Here is a 12,004-nt window from a genome sequence, read left to right as displayed (position 1 = left end):
CGCGCTCGTGAGGCCTCCCTTACGTGTCAAGGATGGCGCATTGAGGGATTACTATCCGGGCTACCTTCTTGTGGCGAGAACTTGCAAGACTTCGAACGTACCGTGCCGCGACTTTTGGGGTCCACCGGCAGAGAACGCCCCTCGAATCAATTTCCGTTCGCATGTTACGGTAATTTAGTTTTGTCCACACATTCTCTCCCCCGGCTCGTTGCAGGTTCCTTCCGGTGCAACCCGTCAGTCATGCAATCAACCAGCGAAAGCCCCGAAGCCGGACCATAAAGCACGCAGGGAACTCGCGCATAGAACAACGCCCGCGGGACCGTCGTTTCAACAGTGGAACTCCCCGGAAGTGCCCCCCCCCCCCCGCCCCGGTTGGCGTGTGGAAAATTGCATGTAAGTGCACTTGCTTCCCGACCCAAAAATTGAATCCGTTCCGCCACGACGGGACTCCTCATACGCCAGGGGGTCACATCGCGTGCCCGGGCGCGTTCAATAACCCGACCACAGCTTCAATTAAGTTGCCGCGCAGGTGGCCCATGCTGGCCATTAATTTGTGTGTCAATACGAGCTCAGCGGGTTTGCTACGGGAAGCCTTCGGGGAGTTCGGGTGACTCTAATTGCGGTGTCGCCGACGCGCGACATAAATTTGATTTATTGTGCCATAATTTGCATAAAATTCGGACGCACGTCGGTGGTGGTGTGTCTTAATGAACCCGATCGATAACCAAGGACGACTGTTTGACGGTGGACGAACGGCAAAGAAAAGGGAATCCCGTCCATTAAACACCACCCGAAGGATACGCGGCGATGGTACGTCATCGTCACCGGTTGCCCCATCGATCAAAGGCTGTGCAAACAAACCGCGTACCGGGCCCGAAAGAAAATGGCCACCAACAACGCGTACCGGAAACTAGATAGCAGAGGGCAAACCGCAACAACGGCGGGGTTCGATTGGCGCGGGCCAAAAATAGAATAATCAATTTACTTCCAACTGCGACCGCCGCCGTGGAGTTTAATCAAAAGAAGAGAATGTGTTTTGGCATCTAGCAGGCAGGCGGGCGCTGTATACAGTTGTCAACCAGCGTGCAGGAAGTGGATCGAAGATGGCTGCCGCCCAGAGTATGGTGTTTGTGGCTTTTTTTACAGTTTCCACTCGTAGCCTACTCGCCGAGGTCTGAGCCTTCACAAATCTTCGTTAGCTGGCTCGTGCTCGTCCTGTCCCGTAATATGCGGGGTGTGTGTCCTTGAACTCGTGTGGCATATGAACGCACGAACCGTGCGGCCTGTTTTGTTATGGAAATCGTAAAACACTAATCGCACATCGTCCCCGGTACACCTTTGCCAGCTTTTCTCCATTTCGAGGGACACCCGGCATCCCCAAACTGGCAGCGAAGTCCACACGCTGGGCCACGAGAGCAACCCCACAAACTTTCCGGTTGCAATAAATCATAAAAGCCACCCCGAAATGGGCCAACCCGGAAAGTACTACGGCCGCCGCCGCCGCCCGTAGCCCGAGGAAAACTTTGCCCCAGGGCGCCGCACTGTGTAACGTCCTGGAGCCCCGAAAAACAGGAGCATTGCATTAATAAAAGGCAGAGAAAAAACACGGCGACACAGGCGACGGCGATTGTCATTAAAAGTGTGCCACAAATTATCATTTAACAGTGAAACTTCATCTGGCACGCCTTCGGCACGGTCGTACGCGCTCGCGAAAGGTCAGAGGTTACCGTCCAAAGGCCAGCGCAGCTGTTCTGTGTTGCCGCCTGAAAGGTATGCAACGCGTGCTGCAGCACCCGACGTCGACGGGACGGTTCGGAATTTTCATCACTGTGCTCCTTTGCTGCTGCTGGTGACCTTCATGGCGGGGGGAGGTGTCTCTCCGGTGGCCTTGTCGGGAGAACTCGCTCGTCTCGGACTCGGAGTCCTTTGTGTCGGCGTTATCACAACGACGTCGATGCCTGTCGTCTGTTGTCGTTGCTTTTATCACGGCCGATATGGTCAGCCATTTCCACTGACCCGTGACCTTTCGGCCGGAGTCTGTCCATTTTAATCCCAATACACTAACGGGGCAGACATGGGCCTGTCTATGTGCCATTTGCAGGAAATGAAGTGGAAGTCCAGTGGAAGTGATTCCTTTGCATTTCCTTCCATTAGTACCGGACTTCCTAACGCCGGTTTTTAACTAGTCCGCGTGTCCTGCCAATGACGACGGTGGAAGGTCTTACGCAATTCGCTTTCGGTCGCTTTCGCTATCACAAGGGTTGGGGTCTCCTAGATTGAGGGCTGCGCCAGTTCGGTCGGGTATGAAATTGCGATTAGCGTGTGAGGGGCGCTCCACGCGCGAAGAAAGTCATCGACGGAACAGGTTAATAGTCCGGTGGTTCGCTCGCTCGGTTTGAGTGTTTCTCTACGCCGTCGTGGAAACCTTCAGTGGCACGGAACGGCGGTGGACGCTCTTCCAGCCCCGCCCGGGTAGGCAAGTCCGTCCGCTCGTGTGGCACGCTTGGCCGGTTTAGCTGGTTGGCCGGTTGGCTGGCCACCGGCATCACGGCCAAGGTGTTGGCGCACCAGCCTCGGAAACCGGGCAGACCCCACCAGGAAGGGTTTCAAGGCAGCTCCAAACACTTTCACCCGGTTTTGCCCGGTTTAGGGTCCGACGCTGGGGTCTCGTCTAAGCTTCAGACGCTCGTCGCTGTCGTCGTCGATCACCGGCTGCTATTACAGCACGCTTTCGAGTGTGATAGTCCGGCCTCGTCCGTTCGTCCGCTTAAATCGGTCGGCAGGAAAGGAGAGCTGCAGAGCGGACCCTTCGACCTCCTTCGAGCAATTTTACTTGCCATCCGGGGCGCGATCGGTGGGTCAATCGGTTCTTAGATAATTCGATCGCTGTTGGATCATCGGTGATGAAACTGGGCGATCGATTGACGGGAATTGCATGTAACACACCAATCAGGCGCAATCCTGGGCCTAGAATTTGATAACGGACCCCCCAAAAAGCAACCAAACGATCTGATCTTTGGTCTGGTTTTCTCGTGGGTGAGGCCAATCTCACCGCGCACAGGCAATTTGCGAAGGGCTCTTCGGGCTGATCGTAAATTATGTCATCCGTCCGTCCGCTTTGCGTAACAATTGTCGGCGATCGTCTAGCATTTGTCCTTTATGCTGCAAGATTAGCATGCCCCCCTCCGGGAGTATCACCGAGGGTCGCCCCAGGAGGGCGACGGCTGCTCGGCACATGTCTGCCGGCTGTACAGACAGACCGGATCGATCTGTGTTTCCAATCGAGAACACATACACAGCGAAAGTGTACAGAAATGGGTCTGCCTTCAAGGATCACAGCACGACGACGCTACAAAAAGGATCGCAGGGACACAAGGCCAAACGCAGAGCTAGCCCTCCAAAATTCGGGACGTAATATGAGCCCGGGCCGGGATGGCGATAAAATAAACAAAGTATCGTATGATTTCGATGGTGAAACTGTCTCTAGCGCTCCAGAAGAGCGCCCGAAGAAGCTCGCTCGCTCGGCCGTTCGATCTTTATTTGTTCAACTGTGCGGTCGGTCACGGGGTATGCAAATATTGCATATGCAACCCGCGACTCCGGTGGCCGGTGGCGTAGCTGAGTTCTGTCTAAATAAACTTCTCGCTGCACCGCAATCTGGTTCACCGCGACCTCTTTTCGGGAGGGTGTGTTTATTCCGTTCCGGCAACGATCCTCGAAGGCTTCCGAACTATCTGCTCGCCGTATTTGTTTGGCCAGTTTATCATATTTACACCGCTCGATGTAGGGCATGGCATGGCGTTGGCGAAAAGAACTGTGTCACCGGCTTCCTTGCTGCTGTCAAGTGAAAAATGGTTCCCATCCGATTGAGGACACCAATTTACACCAATCCATGTGGTGGTGTCCGTTGTAACAACCCCTGCGGCTCCTTCAAACTGTGTGTACTTCAGCGGCGGGAGGGCGGGTTTCCTTAAGACCGTTCTCGCCGATTTTGCTGACCCATTTGCCGAAGGTACCTTGCCGTGTCTCCTGCCGTGCGCTATAATTTCTTGGCCGTTCTTGGGTGCTCCTTCATAATCGTCTTTAGCACACCTTTAGGGCCCTGTTAATGCGCGTTCGTGTCGATACGCCATAAACCGTGGGCTAAACCTTCTTGTTACAGCAAATCTTCTCACCGATCGCCGCAAATTAACCTTATTTTCAGGCCGTCCTGGCATGGGCCATTATGTTTGGGTGGGTTTGTCTAAAGGTCAGCCGGGTTCCACCTTTTGGATAACGATGGTCTCCTTCCACATGTGCGAAAAGATAACTAGCAATTAACTAATTCATTCGCACCAGGTTCGGTCCGCCCAGTTAGTCGTGGAATTATGATTCGGTTGACCCGAATCCGTACCGCGCGTGTGCTCTGAAGCGTCCCTCCCGGGTTGAACCATTTAAAATTTAAACTCGGCACTCGAAATGCACCCGACACAAATCACTTACCAACTGCAGCTGGGCGTAACGGACGAACATCCCCGAATTTGGCGACTTAAAAACCCATCACCCGCCCGCCGTGGAGCAGAACGGGCCAACAACACAACTGTGTTTTGTAACTGTTTCCGCTGCGTCCCGCTTGTCGTGGCCACTCAATCGTGAGCGAGAAGAAACTCCTAGACCGGGTGTGTCGTCTGTGACCTGATTCGAACTTCGACCGGGGCTTGCGCCTGGCCAACGGCGAGAGCGTGACGGATAAGACAGATCTATTGCCTGTCTGGTCGGCGTCGGGATGCGTAAATCAATCACATGCGCCAAGCTGGTGACATGTTGCAGTTCGCCTGACAGCCTGCTAAGTCAGTCACACGTGTCGATGCCGCGTGACTTTATGCGGTGGTAAAGAATAATTTCATTTTCTAGTCCGCTTCTAGTTTGTCATCGGTTAGGAAACGCACGTCACCCAGCCGAAGTAGGTCACACCCCGCCGTGTTGTTGCAACACTTGCGCCACGGAAGCAATCTCGGGTGTCGTTAAGGAATCCGGTGGAATATGAATCTCCAGAAAGGTGCATCATTAATTAAAACTTCCGTTGATCCGATAAGCCATGCTTACGATTTTCAAAACAAATTCCCCACGAAAAAAACAACATAAATCAGCGACACGAAATAGATCTGCCATGTCGGTTCATAAGACAACCCGACCACACGGGGTAACCAAGGAAACCGAAGGCACAGCAACCAGCTGCCCCATTCTTTTCACCGTATTTGTAACGAGAATATGCCAGGCACTACGACAACAAAGCCATCCTCAGCACCCGGCTCTGGAAGTGGACAGATGCGTAGTTCCGCATGGTTTTTTGCTCCCATTTGCAGCATCGGCAAGTTCCATTCCGGTGGTGGTGTCGTGTGTGCCTCGAATGTTCTTGTTTGCTCTGACCTCACGGACCACGGACCCCGTCACAGAAGGGAGCAATCACAGGTAAAGTGAGCAGAAGCCATCATCGTAAGGAGAAAGGCAAATACGTAAGATCCTGGCTGTGGCTGGCCGTGGCAGCATCCGGCACGGCGAGTTACTTGAACCGAAGACGGATTCTAGTCCCGAACAGAACCACCATAATGGGCAGCGGGGCAACCCATAAAGAGGGGTGCTTTACCGGCAAGCAGTGGATGGGATAAAATGAGCGCATATGAAATAGATGCGCGGGGTGCTGCGATCAAGAATAGAAGCGAACGGCTGCAAAAGGAACGGCAGCATCCGCCCCTTCCCGGGGGCACAGAGGTAATCCGTGGCCACGCGGGGCACAATAACAATAATAACACAGGGAGCCGGTGCCTAGCGAAGCGTTCAGCAGCAAACACATACACACTAGCATGGTCACGGGGTGGTAAACATCGGGGCACCAGAGGCCCGGCGCGAACACTGACCACTGGCCAACAACCTGCCAGCCCCAGCCAGTCCCAGGCAGCCCCAGCCAGCTTCCCATAAATTTCCTGCCCATATAAAAAAAATCTGCAATAACTTGCCACACACGCGCTCCGGTGTTTTCGATCGATAAATTATTAAAAATATTGTTTTCCGTTTGCAGAAAAGAAGAGGAATTGGCGTGTTTATGGATCACCGGCGCCTGCCCGATGTGTGTGGCGCTTAGCGAAGGAAGATAACAGAACACGCAGCATAGAGTGAGGGAATTAGCATAACCATGGATCTCGGTGTGTGGGTGTGCATGCAGGCAAAGACAGCACACATACCCTCGAGACACATAAAGCATATAAGCAGCATAAATGAGAGCGAGACGGCACACGCCACAGACCGAGAGGCGTTGAGTAGACAGCACTACACTCCTTTCATAATGATAGGCTCATCCGTTTTTTTTTCAGACTGAGCCTAAGATAAAACGATGAACCTATTTTTCGTAGATGAGGAATTAATTCGTTTTCCAATGAAATAATATCCATTGTTTGGTTTTCCGAAATAAAAATTATTAAAAATTAAATGTCTCAGTAGTGGTAAAAACCATCAAGCCCATCGAGGTTTCATGTTTTTTCGTCACTTCGAACGACCTGAAATAAAAAGAAACTAAGAGTTCTCCAGATTGTAGCATAGCTAACATTCATGTGCAATTTATTCTTAATAAGCCGACAACTTTTCATCGTGTTAGACGCAGCTTTCACTACTCTCCGTTCATCTCGAGGGTTAAGTAGTTTTGGCCGTCCAGATGACTTCCGAGTCCGTGTTTATGGATCTTTATCTTTTTTTTTTGTCTCGATGGATCTTTCAAGTAACTATTGACAACCTTTGGAGATCGTTTTTGAGTAATGAGGCTATTTCACGGTATGGTACCAACACTATGGTACGCTTCAATTTTCCCTTTTCGCCTTCTCCTAATTGAGTTCTACGACCCATTTTTGATCAAAATGGGCAATTGACTAGAGGAAATATGAGATTAAAAAATTCAGTTACTTGACAATTCAACTACTGTTAGTATGACTGGACTAGGACTGACTTTTACAAGTGAGGCTATCATTTTGAAACAGCCGTTTTATCGTTTTTTGGTTCCCTAAGTCAAAATAATTTTTTTTCGGAAAACCAAACAATGGATATTATTGGTTCTTTTGCAAAACCAATTGATTCCTCAAAATAGGTTCAGCGTTTTATCTTAGCCTCAGTCCGCAAAAAACGGGTGAGGCTATCATTATGAAAAGCACTGTACCCACCACTACACCAGCACTCGGTGAAGGTTTGTTTTGGCTGGCTGGTCGTTCTCTCTCACTCTCGCGGTCAGTTGTTCATCGGTCGTCGGTCGAACAGGATCGCGCGGATTGTCGTCGTCGTTGTTCGTCGAGGTTTCTCTGCCGAGATCTGCTCTGCTCTGCAGGCATCTGATGCTGTGGCTTGCTTGGATGGGGTTTTCGGGAAAGTGACAGGACACCCCGCGCGCTCGGGCTCTGTCCCGGCCTGAGAGGGCTCCGTGTCCCGTGTGTATGTGTGTGTCGGGTGGGGAGCACTGTCTGAAATCTGCAGCCCCCGGTGTGCCAAAGTGTGCCAAATGCCAAGTGCCGTGCCGTGCCGTGCCTGCGTTTCGGTGCCTTGCCTTCCCGGGCAACGAAAGGGAAACTTCGGCGGATCGTGACACCTGGTGTGACGGGGTGCAGCCCGCTTGCAAAGGTATCTCGGCGTGGCCAGAAGTGCGGCCGATCTTCTCGAAGGACCGATGCCAGGTGCCGCGCGTGTGTCTCCGTCCGTTACCTGGCCCAGGTCGTGTGTTTAGTGTCCGGGTCGATCGTGACCTGTTTGCCGAAGTGATAAGAGGCTGCTGGCTGCTAATTGAATTTTGAGCTTCTTTACCCCCCGTCGGACAGGCAGGTTCCCTGCCTCTACGGTCCGGGTGTTACGTGATCGCAGCTTCCAGCAAGGTAACGAACCACGCTACCCAGCTAACTTTATTAGTGGAAACATTAATTTCATTTGTTGCTCCGAAAGGCACACCAAACTCATTAGGATCGCAGCGTCGACAGAATTGAGGTCAGGCGAATCCCCACAACCTCTACCTGGGGGCGACCAACCGCGGTGCCAGTTTGACTCTGTGTCTGACTTTATAAGGAGTGCCGGCCCTCGAAACAATACCCCGCGAAACCCCCAAGAAGCCCGAGAAGCGTTCCACGCTCATCTTGCGAGCTTCTCGGCGAGTCGCGAATCTTCGAGAACTCCAACGCGCTGGCCCTGTCTGGTTTGGAAGTGGTTCCAAGAAACGTCCGGGCTATGGGTGGGACACTGGTAAAAACAACACGCAAAGCGCGGACGAGACCATCCTTCTGGATCCTCGTCTCTGGCACACAGAGAGAAAGATGCTGCGGTGTGGCCGGTCCCTAAAACCCCACCCGGGCGGGCGCATATTATGAAATTGCGACTCACAGCAACTTCTTTTCTCACGGTCCGGTTTTTGGAGCTGGTTCTGCGCTCCTTCTCTGTTCCCCCTTCCCTGCCACGGTGCGCAGGTTGATCGACGAGAACGAGAAATGAAAGGAAGTCGCTCGTCGTCGGCGGCGGCGATCGCCCTCGTTGGTTGAAGCCTTCCACCTGGCCGGTGGTGGTGGGCGTTGGAGAAGTGTTTCTGTTATTTCAACGGACCCCACCGGCCCCACAAGATCTGGCACATCCCACTCGTTCTCGTTTTCTCGATCGAGAGATCCCTGCTGTTGCGCCGGACATCGCTCAATCAGAACGACTTCAGCTGGACTTCAACTAGAGTACGCATCATCTTCATTTACCATGCTACTGTTGGTTCCACCGCTTTCGTGTCGTAAGCCGTTCCCGAAAAAGGCTTCATTGCTGTAGATCGATTTGTGCAACATAACGCCTCCTTTCGGTTCGATATCCGCGATTAGGGCTCGCTGGAGGATCAATTTGGTGTGGTGAAGGTTCAAATCGTGACTGAACCGTCGAACGTCGTTCTGTCTTTTGGTGTTCTGGTTGATCGGTTAGCAAAAGGTCGGTTGCATCTCATGGGCCTCTCTCGGAGACACCCCCTCGCCAGGTGCGATCGCGCCCGTGTTATGTAAAAAGCAGTCCGACATCCGACACCTTCGGATTGATGAGAATGGTGGCCGCTTATGAGTCCTGCTTAGGGAAGCGCTAATCGGAAAGTGAACTCAATAATGCGGGGTTATGCGGGGCCGCTAACAAACTTAAAAAAGAAAATCATCGCACCCGCCACCCGTGCGTTACATGTCCGCCGGTAGTAAATCAGTGATAATTGAAAGTTCACCCCCCCCCGGTTGTGGACGAGTGAGAAAAAAAAATTATGGCCAATTTTTCACTCATTTTCCGGCCGAGAGTCTCGCACGCGCCACACGTCATCTTTTATCGCGCCGACCTCGCCTCGCCGCGGTTCGTCTTCAATCGATTTGGCGCCCGATCACGGGCCATCGAAATCGATCAAAATCGATCAACGCCTGTTCGTGGGCCGCCATTTGGCTTCAATTTAATGTTTTACATAACACAGATTTTGCTCTCGGCGGCCGTTTTGCTTCGGCCGAACGCGTTCGTGGGCGGCCATGTTCACTTTCTTTTTGGTAAATTTCATTTCACCGGCGGCGGCGGCGTCGAGTATCCTTCCCCGAGTGGGCTGCTCGGTTCGTCGACTGGTGCTGCGGTTGATTGAACGGCCTTCGCGTGGCCACCACGCGCCCATGCACGCACATTTTTGCCAACGCTGCCAATCTACACGTACACGCCACCCGATACCCGCCGGGCCAGAAACTGCACGAAGCCAAGTTTCACTTTCATTACCAGTGATCCTCACCCGATCCGCCTTCCAGGTTGGTGGCAGTTTTGCCGAAAGTCTACTCATGAACGATGAGCATTTCGATTATTTCGATTGCTTTAACGGTAGCGGCGAGTCCTGTTGAATATCCAGATCCAAATCAACCGACGATCGTTTCGTTTGCCGAGAACATTCCACGATCGATATCGATGTTTTCAATAACTAACAGAGGGTTCATCACTTAACCCGGATAAAGTAGTTGTAATTCAACGCATTGTGTTGCGTGGCTTTGGTGGCCGCCAATCGATCTTCAGCACCGTGTCAGGAGGGCAGTCAACGATTGGGGCACCGACACTTGCGTTATGATTATGTCGACCTGCAGCAGCAGAGGCAGCAGAAATTTGCATCACATACCCCTCGGTGTCTGCAAATGATGATAATGCCGGGAGAGAAAGAGTGCACAACAAGGAGAAGGCAGCTCAATTTTGCTCCAATCATTATAGTCCAGCACGCACGGGTCCAAGGGTCCACCAAACGCATATAATCTATGCGCCGGCCGGGACGGTGTGCACGTGCCTCATTATCTTGTTACGGAAGATGACCTCCTCACATTACGCGCGCTGGTTCGGCCCAACAGGAGGCTCGCTGGCTGGCCTGGCGGGTGATTATAGTTCCCCTATTCGCGCTCATATTCGCAACCGGCGCGGCACACAATAGTTAAATCACTGTGATACCGACACAGCACACCGACCGACCCCCTTTTTTGCGCGCTGCTCGAAGAACTGCAGAACTCCTTTCGGTGGACCCCCGGGGGCCATGTGACCGGGCTTACGCGATGCAGCCGCTCGAGAAAACCCCACTCATCGATCAGTATCGGTGTGTTTCAAGGCGGTGGCGTAATACATTGTTGGACAAATATCGTATCTCTTCTTCCTTGGTAAAGGGCACCGCATCACGAGACGTGAGTAACATCTTTCTTGGACCACCTTGAAACAGGTGTCATCAGGAAGACATTTAGCCCAACAGTGGAGCAGTGAAAGTTTTAATTTTATTTCTTGCGGCGGCACAGTCTGGTGGCTGATGCAATTGGCCATCAGGGGAAAGCGCACATTCGGGACCATTTTTCCGGCCTACCGAGGGCAGCCAGTTTCTGGAGTCCGTTTTTGCAAACTGCAGTCGGCGATCTCACGCTCTCACGCAGAGTGCGTCATAAAAAGCCATCAAAAGGAGTAGGGCTAGTGATCATGGTTTTCGGGTGCGCCCTCTTAGCGCTAAGATTGCCTCATGTTTCGTTTCACAAGCACCGATCGAACTGATTTCAATCAGTTCAGGTGTCGGAGTACCAGGCTCCAGGAGTAACCCACTAATGAAAGCCGTACCTTGATCGTCATAATCTAACCGCCATCGGTAAATCGCCTCAGACACAGCCGATCAGTCACTCGGAACGAGCCCTTATTTGAGCGTATCCGGGAGAGCCGCCCCGGGAGAGCGGCTGGACCACCGCCAGCCTAATGGCGCACTGGTCACTGTTTGCACTGACCACCGGCGGAGTGTGGGGTGCCTCTTCCGCCTCTTGCGTCCCCACCATCTCGAGCCAACGGAGACGGAGAAGATCTTCAAAAGAACCGATCCCCGCGTCGGTCGACCGTTTCGGACACGGGGCTTTGAAAGTGGTTACGCTTCGATCCGCGCGCTGCGATCGCGAGACGACGGCGTCCGTTCTGTGTGTTGTGGTGGTGAAGTTTCAGCTTGACTTCACTCTTGTACCCTTTTTTTCTCGTTTAATGAATGAAAAGGAGCTCCACGGCGCTGTGGCCCCCAGGCCACCCGTAGATCCCCCAGAGACAGAGGGAGAGCGTCCTAAGTCCTCCCAGATCTAAGTGCTCCCTAATGTTTGTTGGTGTTGTGCGCCAGCTAGAAAGAGAGAGAGAGAGCACGGAGGGTCTAACGGGACGCCGCAGAGCTCCGCGATGCAGTCTCCAGGTCTGACCTCCTGGCTGGCCGTAGGAGGGAACCTGCGCGAAACCTGTTTTGGGCCTGGTCGTGGAGACACCTTCCTTCTGCTGCCTCGGCCCGGTGAATGGGGGGCTGACATGTGAACATGCGCCACGGTGGTGGTGTAGAGTGCCGTTTGGCAGCTTGTTTCGCTGGCTGGCAGCTTGTTTATCGCCGAGATTCGTATTCGCCGTGAAGCCGGGTTCTGTGAATTCTTCCCCAACAACTTGCCATCGCAGGTCCGGAGCGCATCATGCGACAGTTTATAGGTTG

Source organism: Anopheles bellator, chromosome 1, assembly GCF_943735745.2.
Source record: "Anopheles bellator chromosome 1, idAnoBellAS_SP24_06.2, whole genome shotgun sequence".
NCBI classification, from domain to species: Eukaryota; Metazoa; Arthropoda; class Insecta; order Diptera; family Culicidae; genus Anopheles; species Anopheles bellator.
Note: the sequence above shows the minus strand (reverse complement) of the source record.